We start from the raw sequence: 13,775 nt of genomic DNA on the forward strand, positions 1-13,775 counted from the left end.
AGCTAAAACTACAAGTTAGTGGGGTGCGTCCTGCTCACAGTGTTCAGCTAAAACTACAAATTAGTGGGGTGCGTCCTGCTCACAGTGTTCAGCTAAAACTACAAATTAGTGGGGTGCGTCCTGCTCACAGTGTTCAGCTAAAACTACAAGTTAGTGCAGTGCGTCCTGCTCACAGTGTTCAGCTAAAACTACAAGTTAGTGTTGTGCGTCCTGCTCACAGTGTTCAGCTAAAACTACAAGTTAGTGCGGTACATCTTGCTCACAGTGTTCAGCTAAAACTACAAGTTAGTGCGGTGCATCCTGCTCACAGTGTTCAGCTAAAACTACAAGTTAGTGCTGTGCGTCCTGCTCACAGTGTTCAGCTAAAACTACAAGTTAGTGTGGTGCATCCACCTCACAGTGTTCAGCTAAAACTACAAGTTAGTGTAGTGAGACTTCAGCACAGTGTTCATCTAAAGCTACAAGTTAGTGCAGTGCGTCCTGCTCACAGTGTTCAGCTAAAACTACAAGTTAGTGCGGTGCGTCCTGCTCACAGTGTTCAGCTAAAACTACAAGTTAGTGTGGTGCGTCCACCTCACAGTGTTCAGCTAAACCTACAAGTTAGTGTAGTGAGACCTCTGCACAGTGTTCATCTAAAGCTACAAGTTAGTGCAGTGCGTTCTGCTCACAGTGTTCAGCTAAAACTACAAGTTAGTGCGGTGCGTCCTGCTCACAGTGTTCAGCTAAAACTACAAGTTAGTGTAGTGAGACCTCAGCACAGTGTTCATCTAAAGCTACAAGTTAGTGCAGTGCGTCCTGCTCACAGTGTTCAGCTAAAACTACAAGTTAGTGCGGTGCGTCCAGCTCACAGTGTTCAGCTAAAACTACAAGTTAGTGCGGTGCGTCCTGCTCACAGTGTTCAGCTAAAACTACAAGTTAGTGCAGTGCGTCCTGCTCACAGTGTTCAGCTAAAACTACAAGTTAGTGTTGTGCGTCCTGCTCACAGTGTTCAGCTAAAACTACAAGTTAGTGCGGTGCATCTTGCTCACAGTGTTCAGCTAAAACTACAAGTTAGTGCGGTGCATCCTGCTCACAGTGTTCAGCTAAAACTACAAGTTAGTGCAGTGCGTCCTGCTCACGGTGTTCAGCTAAAACTACAAGTTAGTGTGGTGCATCCACCTCACAGTGTTCAGCTAAAACTACAAGTTAGTGTAGTGAGACCTCAGCACAGTGTTCATCTAAAGCTACAAGTTAGTGCAGTGCGTCCTGCTCACAGTGTTCAGCTAAAACTACAAGTTAGTGCGGTGCGTCCTGCTCACAGTGTTCAGCTAAAACTACAAGTTAGTGTGGTGCGTCCACCTCACAGTGTTCAGCTAAACCTACAAGTTAGTGTAGTGAGACCTCTGCACAGTGTTCATCTAAAGCTACAAGTTAGTGCAGTGCGTCCTGCTCACAGTGTTCAGCTAAAACTACAAGTTAGTGCGGTGCGTCCTGCTCACAGTGTTCAGCTAAAACTACAAGTTAGTGTGGTGCATCCACCTCACACTGTTCAGCTAAAACTACAAGTTAGTGTAGTGAGACCTCAGCACAGTGTTCATCTAAAGCTACAAGTTAGTGCAGTGCGTCCTGCTCACAGTGTTCAGCTAAAACTACAAGTTAGTGCGGTGCGTCCAGCTCACAGTGTTCAGCTAAAACTACAAGTTAGTGCTGTGCGTCCTGCTCACAGTGTTCAGCTAAAACTACAAGTTAGTGTGGTGCGTCCACCTCACAGTGTTCAGCTAAACCTACAAGTTAGTGTAGTGAGACCTCTGCACAGTGTTCATCTAAAGCTACAAGTTAGTGCAGTGCGTCCTGCTCACAGTGTTCAGCTAAAACTACAAGTTAGTGTGGTGCGTCCTCCTCACAGTGTTCAGCTAAACCTACAAGTTATTTTTTTGCGAGCTCTGCACAGTGTTCAGCTAAAGCTACCTGTAGAAGGTTGGTGGTGTTTTCTTGATCCTATCACTACCGCAGGCAGCTAAAAAAGCTACAAGTTATTTTTTTGCGAGCTCTGCACAGTGTTCAGCTAAAGCTACCTGTAGAAGGTTGGTGGTGTTCTCATACTACAGGCAGGCAGTTGATTTTGCTAGCTGCAGTATCAGTACATATACTGTATATATATATATATATATATATATATATATATATATATATATATATATATATATATATATATATATATATATATATATCCCAGCTTAGTGCAGCTACAGGCCATTAGTATGTCTGGAAGGCCAAGAAGGAGAGGCTGACAGTCACAAGCCAATAAGAGAGGGCAAGCAGGCTCTGTGTCTAGTGCTGGTCGTGGAGACTGTGCATCCTCATTAGCACGTGGCCGTGGGACTCGCTTGGCCTTTTTTTCGGCAGCTGGCCGTGTTGAGCCACAACATGCGGAAGACTTGGTCGAGTGGATGACCAAGCCGTCCTCATCCTCCTCATCCTTTCTCACCAATGCCTAGGGTACTTTGTCTGGCAAAGCAGCGGCCTCTTCCCTCGGCTCAATGTCATCAGTGACTCCTTCCCTAGCCCCACCATGTCCTCCTGAGGAGTCCCTCGAACTGTTTGACCACAGTGTTGGGTACATGCTCCAGGAGGATGCCCAGCGTTTGGAAGGCTCTGATGATGATACTGAGCTAGATGAAGGCAGTAACATGAGCACGGACAGAGGGGGTGCCCAAGAAGGACAGCAATCTGGCAGTCATGCTCCCCCTGCTGCAGCATACTGCCAGGTTTGCTCCAGTGATGAGGAGGTAGGGGATGATGAGGTCACTGACTCAACGTGGGTGCCTGATAGGAGAGAGGAGGAGGAGGAGGAGGAGGAGGCGGCACATCACCAACAAGGCAGGATGCCCTCCAGGGGCCAGCCTAAGGGCAGCACATTGACTGCATCACACCCCAAAGCTCCACATGTGCAGAGCGCTGCAGTCTCTGTGCGTTATTCAAAAAGTTCTTTGGTGTGGGCCTTTTTTGAGACGAGTGCATCAAATCGCACCGCTGCTATTTGCAACATATGTCTCAAGCGTATCTCACGTGGCCAAAACATCTCCCGCTTGGGTACCACATGCTTGACCAGACATATGTTGACCTGCCATGCAGTTCGTTGGCAAGCGTATTTAAAAGACCCACACCAAAGAACAAAGAGGACCTCTCCTTGCTCCTCATCAGCTGAGATCTCCAACCCCACTATACCTTCAGTCCTCTCTGAGACCTGCACTGAGAGGAATGAAGGTGTAGAATTAGGTGTGTCACAGCCAAGTACTTGTGGGCAATCTGCTTTTGGTACACCAATGTCAGATTGTACCAGGCAAATTTCCCTGCCCCAGATGCTGCACCTCTGAAAGAAGTTTGCTCCCAGCCATCCACATGCCCAGCAGTTGAATGCTAGCTTGGCAAAATTGCTAGCACTTCAACTGCTGCCTTTTCAGTTGGTAGACTCTGCCCCCTTCCATGAGTTTGTGGAATGTGCGGTTCCTCAGTGGCAGGTACCCAAACGCCACTTTTTCTCACGGAAGGCGATTCCGGCTCTCTACCGGCATGTGGAAGGCAATGTCCATGCCTCGCTGGACAGGGCGGTCAGTGGTAAGGTGCATATTACCGCTGACTCATGGTCCAGCAGGCATGGACAGGGACGTTACCTAAGTTTCACCGCACATTGGGTGACTCTGTTGGCAGCTGGGAAGGATGCAGGACAAGGTGCAGTAGTGTTGGAGGTTGTTCCACCACCACGCCTCCAAAATGCTAATGATTGTGACACACCTCTCTCCTCCACCCCCTCCTCTTCTTCTTCCTTCCTGTGCTTTGTCCTCGGAACCAGCGGTGCTCCATAGCCGTTCAAGGGGCTACGCAAATACGCAGGCCAAAAGATGCCATGCGGTGCTTGAGCTGGTGTGCTTGGGGGACAGGAGCCAGACTGGGGCAGAGGTTCTGTCAGCTCTGCAGGGGCAGGTTCAGAGGTGGTTGACGCCACACCAACTTAATCCAGGAATGGTGGTTTGCGACAATGGCACCAACCTCCTCTCTGCCCTCCGACAGGGACAAATGACCCATGTGCCCTGTTTGGCTCACGTCCTTAACTTGGTGGTGCAGCAGTTCTTGGGCAGGTACCTGGGCTTACAGGATGTCCTGAGGCAGGCCAGGAAAGTCTGTGTGCATTTCCGCCGGTCATATAATGCCAGTGCTCGGCAGGTGGACCTCCAAAAGGAGTTTAACCTGCCCAAGAACCGCCTAATCTGTGACATGCCCACCAGGTGGAACTCAACGTTGGCCATGCTGCAGCGGCTGCACACGCAGCAGAGGGCCATCAATGAGTACCTGTGCGACTATGGCACCAGGACAGGGCCCACTAGCGTTTTTCCCCACGCTAGTGGGCCATCATCAGGGATGCATGCACTGTCCTGTCACCATTTGAGGAGGCCACGAGGATGGTGAGCAGTGACAGTGCATACATCAGTGACATTGTCCCCTTGTCCACCTGTTGGAGCACACACTGCGTGGAATAATGGACAGGGCACTTGAAGCAGAACAGAGGCAGGAAGAGGAGGACTTCCTTAGCTCTCAAGGCCCTCTTTATCCAGACAGTGTTCCTGCGTGCCCGCCGAAGAGGAGGAGGAGGAGGAGGAGGAAGATTGTGTCAGTATGGAGGTGGAGCCTGGCACTCAGCATCAGCAGCAGTCTTTAAGGGATTAATCCCAAGAAACACATGGACTTGTACGTGGCTGGCAGGAGGTGGCTGCGGACCATGTCGTCCTTAGTGACCCAGAGGACTCCGGACCGAATGCCTCAGCAAACCTACGCTGCATGGCCTCCCTGATCCTGCAAAGCCTGCATAAGGATCCTCGTATTCGTGGTATCAAGGAGAAGGACCAATACTGGCTGGCAACCCTCCTTGATCCACGTTACAAGGGTAAGGTTGCGGACCTTATCTTGCCATCGCAGAGGGAGCAGAGGATGAAACATCTTCGGGAGGCCTTGCAGAAAGGTCTGTGCAACGCGTTCCCAGAGACTGGGAGGTTACAAACTCCTGTTTCTGGACAACGTGTTGCTGAGGCTTCGGTCAATCAAAGAAGGAGCGGTGGAGAAGGTGGCCGTCTGACCGATGCGTTCAGACAATTTTTTGGTCCGCAGCCCCAAGGTATAATCGGTTCCAGCAACCATTGCCAGCGTCTGTTTTACATGGTGCAGGAATACCTAGGGGCAAGATCTGACTTGGACATCTTTCCCACCGAAAATCCTCTGGGTTACTGGGTCTTGAGGATGGATCACTGGCCAGAGCTTGCACAGTATGCAATTGAGCTACTGGCCTGTCCTGCATCCAGCGTTCTTTCGGAACGCACATTCAGTGCTGCTGGAGGCTTTGTAACCGATCACAGGGTGCGTCTGTCAACCGACTCGGTCGATCGACTGACCTTCATAAAAATGAATCAGTCTTGAATCACCACCAGCTACCAAGCACCTGATGCTGATGTAAATGAATATTTTTTTTTGAAATCTCAGATCCCTTCAAAGACTGCCTATGCTGATGCTGAGTGACTATCCCTGAGTAATTATCCTCTTCCTCCTCAATGATCACGCTGATAGCTTGTAAGAACATTTTTGGTTCTGGGCACCGCCACCAGTGCCTAAGGCCCAATTTTTCAGCCCTTGTTGAACAGGGGCATGTAATTACAATTTTTGATGCAATACTTTGCAGCAGGGCTCATTTTTGCGTTCCAACTAGAGTATCTCTGAGGAGTTGCAGTGTTGTGGCACCAGCACCAATGCCTAAGGCCCAATTTTTCAGCCCTTGTTTAACAGGGGCGTGTAATTACAATTTTTGATGCAATACTTTGCAGCAGGGCTCATTTCTGCGTTCCAACTAGAGTATCTGTGAGGGGTTGCAGTGTTGTGGCACCAGCACCAGTGCCTAAGGCCCAGTTTTTCAGCCCCAGTTTAACAGGGGCGTGTAATTACAATTTTTGATGCAATACTTTGCAGCAGGGCTCGTTCCTGCGTTCCAACTAGAGTGTCTGTGAGGGGTTGCAGTGTTGTGGCACCAGCACCAGTGCCTTTGTGAAATTTGTGAGACATGGGTCCCCAATGCTTCAGGGCCTGCAAAAGTACCCCAGGATTCATGGCATTAAGGAGAGTGACCATTGCTGGTTGGCAACCACCCTTGATCCACATTACAATTACAGTAGGGATGGGACCATCCTGCATGAATCTTTTAAATGGCTTATGGTGTTTGGGAACCATCAACACCCAAAACTAAATTTTTTCATGTCAAAGTTGCACATATGTGAAAGTTTGTTAAAGCATCCTGTGCTCTTCAGAAACTTTTTTTGTGGAGTCATGGTATTTGGGCAGCATCAACTCCCCAAACCTATTTTTTTACAGCAGTGTCACAGTTGCACATATGTAAATGTTTATAAACACGGGGTCCATCCTGCATTCTGCAGGAGCTTTTCTGTGGGCTTACAGTATTTGGACACCACCAACACTCATCACCAAATTTTTTGCCTGCCATGTGAGAGTAGCACAAACCATACAATTTTTAGCCATGGTTGATCCTCTCCTTTGCAAGAATTTTCACATCAGGTTATAGTGTTTTGTCTCTACATGAAATACACAAAACCTTATTTTTTATGGAAGTAGAAATTGCTCAGTTTTTGGGCATGCGTAAATACTGCATTAGCAATTAATTTTTGGATAGAATTGCAGTGCACCGTGATTAAAAAGACACAACACACTACTGTATGTTTCTTCATGTTGCTCCCCAGCTGTAAAATTTGGGATACATGATCTTTGAAGTAATGAGGCCTAACAGTGATGCTTTACATTAAAACAGTCCAGTCTCATTCTTTACCTCCCTTTAAGCGGTATTAAACCCAAAATAAAATATTTATTATATTGCAATTGCAGCTGGTTGCATTAGTCTTCTTTTTTAGGCTTTCTATCTTTTATTTTCACCTGGGGATCTGGCCAAAAAATCTGTTGTTTTCCAAAAGAACAAGCTCTCTTGTAGATGTAGCAGGATGTTACACAATCCGATCGAACTTTTTCCGTCTGAAAATATGACTGTGTGTACAGGGCATAATACAGGAGGTGTGTTACTGGCCAGATCACCAGGTGAAAACAGAGAGAAAAAAGCATTAGTTTTAAAGAAAACAAATGCAGCCATCACATCTAATTATTGGTAGGCTGCAATATATTACATTTTTGGTTTTGGGTTGAAAAAGGAAACTCATTTTGGGGGGAAAGTTCCAGCCAAGTTACTTTTTCCCTTATAAATTGTGGCTTTCATAATGAATGCTTCAAAGATGTGGTGCAAATATGTGTACTGTTCTATCTTCAGTGTCCAAAACAAAAACACTGTTTTACAATATTTTGGTGTAAAATGACTGTCTGCTCTCTAACTCCGAAATTACAAACTCTCCACATGGCTTTGTTACAATGGAAAAAGCATACTGTACAGCTTAGCAACACTACTGAGTTTAATTGTTTATTTCCTGATGCCTAATGCCACGTACACACGAGCGGACTTTCCGGCATACTTGGTCCGGCAGACCAGAGTCCGCCGCACAATCAGATCGTGTGTAGGCTCCCGCGGTCTTTTTTTCCCAAAAGTCCGCCGGACCTAGAAATTAAGCATGTTTCAAATCTTTCCGTTGTAAGTCCGCTGGACTCCGTTCCTGATGGAAAGCCCGTTCGTCTGTATGCTGGTCCGATGGATTAGATACGACGCAAGGGCAGGGTATTGCATCTTGCGCTCGCTGCAATAGGAAAAACAAATTTTCCTATTGCGGCGAGCATGGGGAATACCAGGCCCTTAGGTCTGGTATGGATTTTAAGGGGAACCCTTACACCGAAAAAACGGCATGGGATCCCCCCAAAGTCCATACCAGACCCCGATCCGAGCACGCAGCTCGGCCGGTCAGGAAAGGGGGTGGGGACGAGCGAGCGCCCCCCCCGAACCATACCAGGCTGCATGCCCTCAACATGGGGGTGGGTGCTTTGGGGGAGGGGCGCCCTGCAGGGCCCCCCCACCACAAAGCACCTTGTCCCCATGTTGATGATTTTTTTATTGACAATTTTTCTCTAGGTAAATGGGTAGGGGTACCATGTACCCCATACTCATTCACATAGGGTGGGGGCCGGGATCTGGGGGCACTCTTATTATAAGGGGCTCCTGGATTCCGATAAGCCCCCCACCCGTAGACCCCGACAACCAACGGCCAGGGTTGTCGGGAAGAGGCCCTTGTTCTCATCAACATGGGGACAAGGTGCTTTGTGGTGGGAGGCCCTGCAGGGCGCCCCCTCCCCCAAAGCACCCATCCCCCCATGTTGAGGGCATGCAGCCTGGTACGGTTCAGGAGGGGGGCACTCGCTCATCCCCACCCCCCTTTCCTGACCAGCCGGGCTGCATGCTCGGATAGGGGTCTGGTATGGACTTTGGGGGGACCCCACGCCGTTTTTTTGGCGTAGGGGGTTCCCCTTAAAATCCATACCGACCTAAGGGCCTGGTATGCCCCGCGACGGGGCTCGCAAGGTGTCAATCTCGCTGATAAAAGCGGCAAGATTGACTTCCTTTTCTAGTCCCGTCGTACCCGAGTCACGTTCAAAATGAACTAACTTGTCCGTGTGTGGGCAAGTCCGTTCATTCGTAAAGTCCGCCGTAACTCCGGCGAAAGTCCGTCGGGAAGACAGGCGGACCTAGCCTGCCGGAAAGTCTGGTCATGTGTAGGCAAGTCCGTCCGTTTAGAAAGTCCGGCGGTAACTACCGACTACTGCCGGAAAGTCCAGCGGGAAGAACGTTTAGTTCGTTTCACAAAAAGTCTGGTCGTGTGTATGCGGCATAATGCTTACTCTGTCTCTCAGAAATGTCAGCCTGCTCAAACAGGCTATCTAGCTGTGGTGCAAACCTGTATGCTATTTCCATCAGCTGTGTTTAAACAGACACTAATGCTTTTTTTTTAACCAATGCTAAATGCCTGCCTAATTTCTCAGAAATTGCAGCCTATTCAAAAAGGCTTTGTATAGCTGTGTTGCAAATCTGTATGGCATTTCCATCATTGGTGTCCAAAAGAGACATTTTTTCACATGGTAAATTCCTGATCAAGCACTCAGAAATTGTGGTCTTTCTAGCTATAGTGCAAACCTGTATGTTATTTACCATTGTCAGTGTCCAAAAAGGCACAATGTTTTTGATTCAGCTGCTTAAGTTCTCAGAAATTGCAGCCTGCCCAAACAGGCTGTCAGGGAAATGGCCGAAGAATGATTTGCAATTCCTCCCAAGACAATCATGGCCGCCGTGGTGCACAGTGTGACTAATGTGGGTGGTACTTCCTCCTTGTAACCTGAACAGATCACATGACTTACTTCCTGGTCTATTTTAAGCCTGCTGCTGGAGCTATTCATGCTGGATTATCTTCAGCTTCTCCTTGATCCTGGGTATCCTGATTGAACTTCTGTTATTGACCCGGCTTGCTCTGACCTGTGATCCTGATCTCCTCATTTACTCTTGGCTTGTACTTCTGGCTTCTCTCTGGCTTGCTCCACCATGTCTGACCTTGGCTTGGCTTATCGACTCTGCTACAGATCCATCTTCCTGTGTATGACTCCAGCTATCCAATCTCATCATCTGAACTGATCTTACTGTGTATGACCCCCGGGCTGGCTCTCATTTCTGTCTCCAGTTGCTACTCTGTCAAGCTTACCTGGTACTCCGCAAGCACATCAGCTTTACAGTTCATCCAGCCTGTTCCTGCTACATCACAGTGACCAGCTCATTTCATCTCAGTACCTGGCAGTGCCCTGCTTCTCTGGGCACTGCTCTCCCTGTACCACTTTCAGGGAAGTGCTTCACTTAGCCATAAGTGGAGCCCTCTCAGCATCTCGGCCTCACACCTGGTACATGACAGCATAATCCAGCCAATTAGGGATGAGACGAACACCCCCCGGTTCGGTTCGCACCAGAACCCACGAACGGACTGAAAATTTGCACGAATGTTTGAACCCAATTGAAGTCTATGGGACGCCAACCTTCAAAATCAAAAGTGCTTATTTTAAAGACTAATTTGCATGGTATTGTCCTAAAAAGGGTTTGGGGACCCGGGTCCTGCCCCAGGGAACATGTATCAATGCAAAAAAAGTTTTAAAAACGGCAGTTTTTTCGGGAGCAGTGATTTTAATGATGCTTAAAGTGAAAAAAAAGTGAAATATTCCTTTAAATATCGTACCTGGGGGGCGTCTATATTATGCCTGTAAAGTGGCTCGTGTTTTCCGTGCTCAGAACAGTCCCTGCACAAAATGACATTTTTAAAGGAATAAAAGTCATTTAAAACTGCTTACGGCTTTAATGTAATGTCCGGTCCCGGTAATATGGATGAAAATGAGTGAGACAAATGGCATGGGTACCCCCCCAGTCCATTACCAGGCCCTTTGGGTCTTGTATGGATATTAAGGGGAACCCCACACCTAAATTAAAAAAAGGAAAGGCGTGGGGCCCCAGGCCCTCTGAACAGCAGTATACAGGCGGTGCAAACAAGACAGGGACTGTAGGTTTGTTGTTAAGTAGAATCTGTTTGTAATTTTGAACTGGTACATTTTTAAAGTGTAGCTCCAGCCAAAAAAATTATTTTTAAGCTTTTTGGAAAATATAGGAAGAGTTATCACCCCTGTGACATTTGTTTTGCTGTCTGTGCACCTCTTCAGAAGATTTTACCTCACTTTCTGTCCCAATGACAAATGTTTTTTGACAATTTGGGGTTTTTAGTGAAACAAGGATTGGTGATAAAGCATAATTGGAAAGGAGACACGTTTTTTCCCATATTAACTCTTACAGGAGAGAATTTCCCTTCCTAGGGGTAGATTTCATCTCACTTCCTGTTGCTCCTTCCTTTTGCAAGTAGGAGTCATTTGTAAGTTGGATGTTTGAAAGTAGGGGCCTGCCCCTATATACTCTGCAGAAATTGAGGTGTTGGTGTTGCCACAACACTGTAAACCCTCACAGTTACTCTTAGTGGGCGCAGGAACGGGCTCTGCTGTGAAATATTAGATAAAGAATTGTAATTACATGCCCCTGTTGAACAGGGTCAAAAAATTTGGGCCTTTGGTGGTGCTGGTGCTAGTGCCACAACACTGTAAGTCCTCACAGTTACTCCTGGTGAGCGCAGAAAATAGCCCTGCTGTGAAATATTAGATCAAGAATTGTAATTACATGCACCTGTTGAACAGGGGCATAGAAATTGGGCCTTTGGTGGTGGTGGTGGTGTTGCCACAACACTGTAAGTCCTCACAGTTACTCTTGGTGGGAGCTGGAATGGGCCCTGTTGTGAAATATTAGATCAAGAATTGTAATTACATGCACCTGTTGAACAGGGGCAGAAAAATTGGGCCTTTGGTGGTGGTGGTGCTGGTGCCACAACACTGTAAATCCTCACAGTTACTCTTGGTGGGCGCAGAAACGGGCCCTGCTGTGAGATATTAGATCAAGAATTGTAATTACATGTCCCTGTTGAACAGGGGCAGAAAAATTGGGCCTTAGGCACTGGTGCCACAACACTGCAACCCCTCACAGATACTCTAGTTGGAGCACAGGAATGAGCCCTCATGTAAAATATTGCATATATAGTGGTCAGGCCGCTATACACACATCAAGAGGTGGACGCAGGTTGGAGACAGTAGCGGTCCCCTGCGCTCCAGCTGCGTTCCACCAGCACAGAAACAGGAAGTGACGTAGCGTGCGTGGCGCCGTCGTATGCATTTCGTCATAGACGTCCTCAGCGACGGTACCAGCATGCCACGCACTACGTCAATTCATAGGAGAGCTGCCATGCCTGTCCCACCCCCTAATTAGGGGACCCAATCGTAACTAGTCATTGAGGCGGGACCAAGATCCCATAAGCTGTATTTAAACCCACATGATGTATGTATTACTAGCCTACGTGGTAATATAATTATATATGTTGGATCGATCTGGACGCCATGACTGGCTCTCCCTGGCACATATAAAATGAAATAAAAATAGGTAATAGATGAAACGAATATATACATGAGTTAGGAACCAAACCCTTAGATCATCTATTATATGCCCCCTACAGGTGAGTAGCAGTATTGTCAAATAGCTACATGTCAGATATTACCTGGTAAAATCACCGGTCAAAAACACTTTTTGAGAATAAAAATACTCTCAAAAGGAATTTTAGAGGAATATATATAAGGGGGCTTGCTAGACAGCTATAGGATCATATCTAGTCTTGCAGGAGGATAGGTTGAATATTTGATAAGATAAACAGTATATACATGTATAAAATATACACATATATATATATGTATATACATCTCACAAATAAAAAGTAAAAATGAAAACAAAAATCAGGAATATATAATTCCTAAATATATATGAAAAAACATTATAGAAAAAATATAAAATTATATGCGGAAAATTAAATATAAAAAATACATTAAAAATTATATATAAAATACATAAAAAATACACACAAAAAATACATTAAAAAATACATAAAAAATACCCACATGTTTAGTCTATACCAGAAATACAGGTACCCTAATTGATACATAAATCCCCCATCAGACCCACTATACAAGGATGTACAGAATAAGTCATATTAAACCGTATACATATAGGATACGGGTCGATGTTAGATTGCTCCTTCGCCCTATACCTAAGTTACTAAGATGTTGCTCATGTACACCCAATAACTGTATACATAATGCCCTACACCAGGACACTTAACCAGATCTGCCCTAAACCTGATCATACTACTAAAAATGGAAGAAATTAGGAGATACTAAAAAAAAAAAACTAAATTAAGAATAGACATGGGGCCTAAGTGGGACGGCCACCAGATCGGGTGGACGAATAGTAGAGGACAACAATCCCACCATGGGGGAGAGAGTGGAAAAATATATATATATGTATGTATTACACCATAATGGACCACCAGTCTGCGGCATATGTGTGAGTCCATAATACACCTAATCTGCCTCAGACCAGGTCTTGATTAGATAACCAGGTGATAGAAAATACCTTATGGGTTAGCTATGAAACAGTTCAAATCTATATCCAGGTTAAGGCCCCTTGGGGCAAGGGACCCCAACCGATATATCCACGCAGTTTCGTTTTGCGAGATGAGTGTAGTTTTATTTCCACCTCTACAATGGTCTCTAATGCAATCAATCCCATAAAAGATTAAGCTTGTGGGGTCACGATTATGTACTGCATCAAAGTGATGTGAAAGGTGGTGTTTTGAAAACCACTTCCTGATGTTTTTAATATGTTCACATATGCGTACAAACGGGGGCCAGTAGTTCTGCCCACATACTGCAAATGGCAAGGGCACTCTATGACATATTTCACATGAGTGCTTTGGCAGGTTATGAGCTCCCTTATGTGATATTCTTTATGGTCAGTTCTTGATTTAAAGGTTTCTTTTTTCCGAGGTTGTTTCTTGCTAATCCTACATGGTAGGCATCTCTGACATTTATAAAACCCTTTCATGTTTGGAAAGATTTTAATCGATCTAGGTGGATTGATTACATTATGGACTAGGTGATCTCTGAGAGTGGGGGCTTTTCTATACACAACCTTAGGTTTGTTAGGAAGCAAATTTGCAAGGACACGGTCTTCTTTTAAGATGGGCCAGCATTTTTTCAGAATTTGCTCAAATTCTTTATATTGGGTGTTAAACCCTGTAACGAACACCATATCCAATTTATTTTCCCCTTTTTTAGATTTGATGAACAGGTTGTTGCGGTTC

This window comes from Aquarana catesbeiana, linkage group LG05 (genome assembly GCF_042186555.1).
Source record: "Aquarana catesbeiana isolate 2022-GZ linkage group LG05, ASM4218655v1, whole genome shotgun sequence".
NCBI lineage: Eukaryota > Metazoa > Chordata > Amphibia > Anura > Ranidae > Aquarana > Aquarana catesbeiana.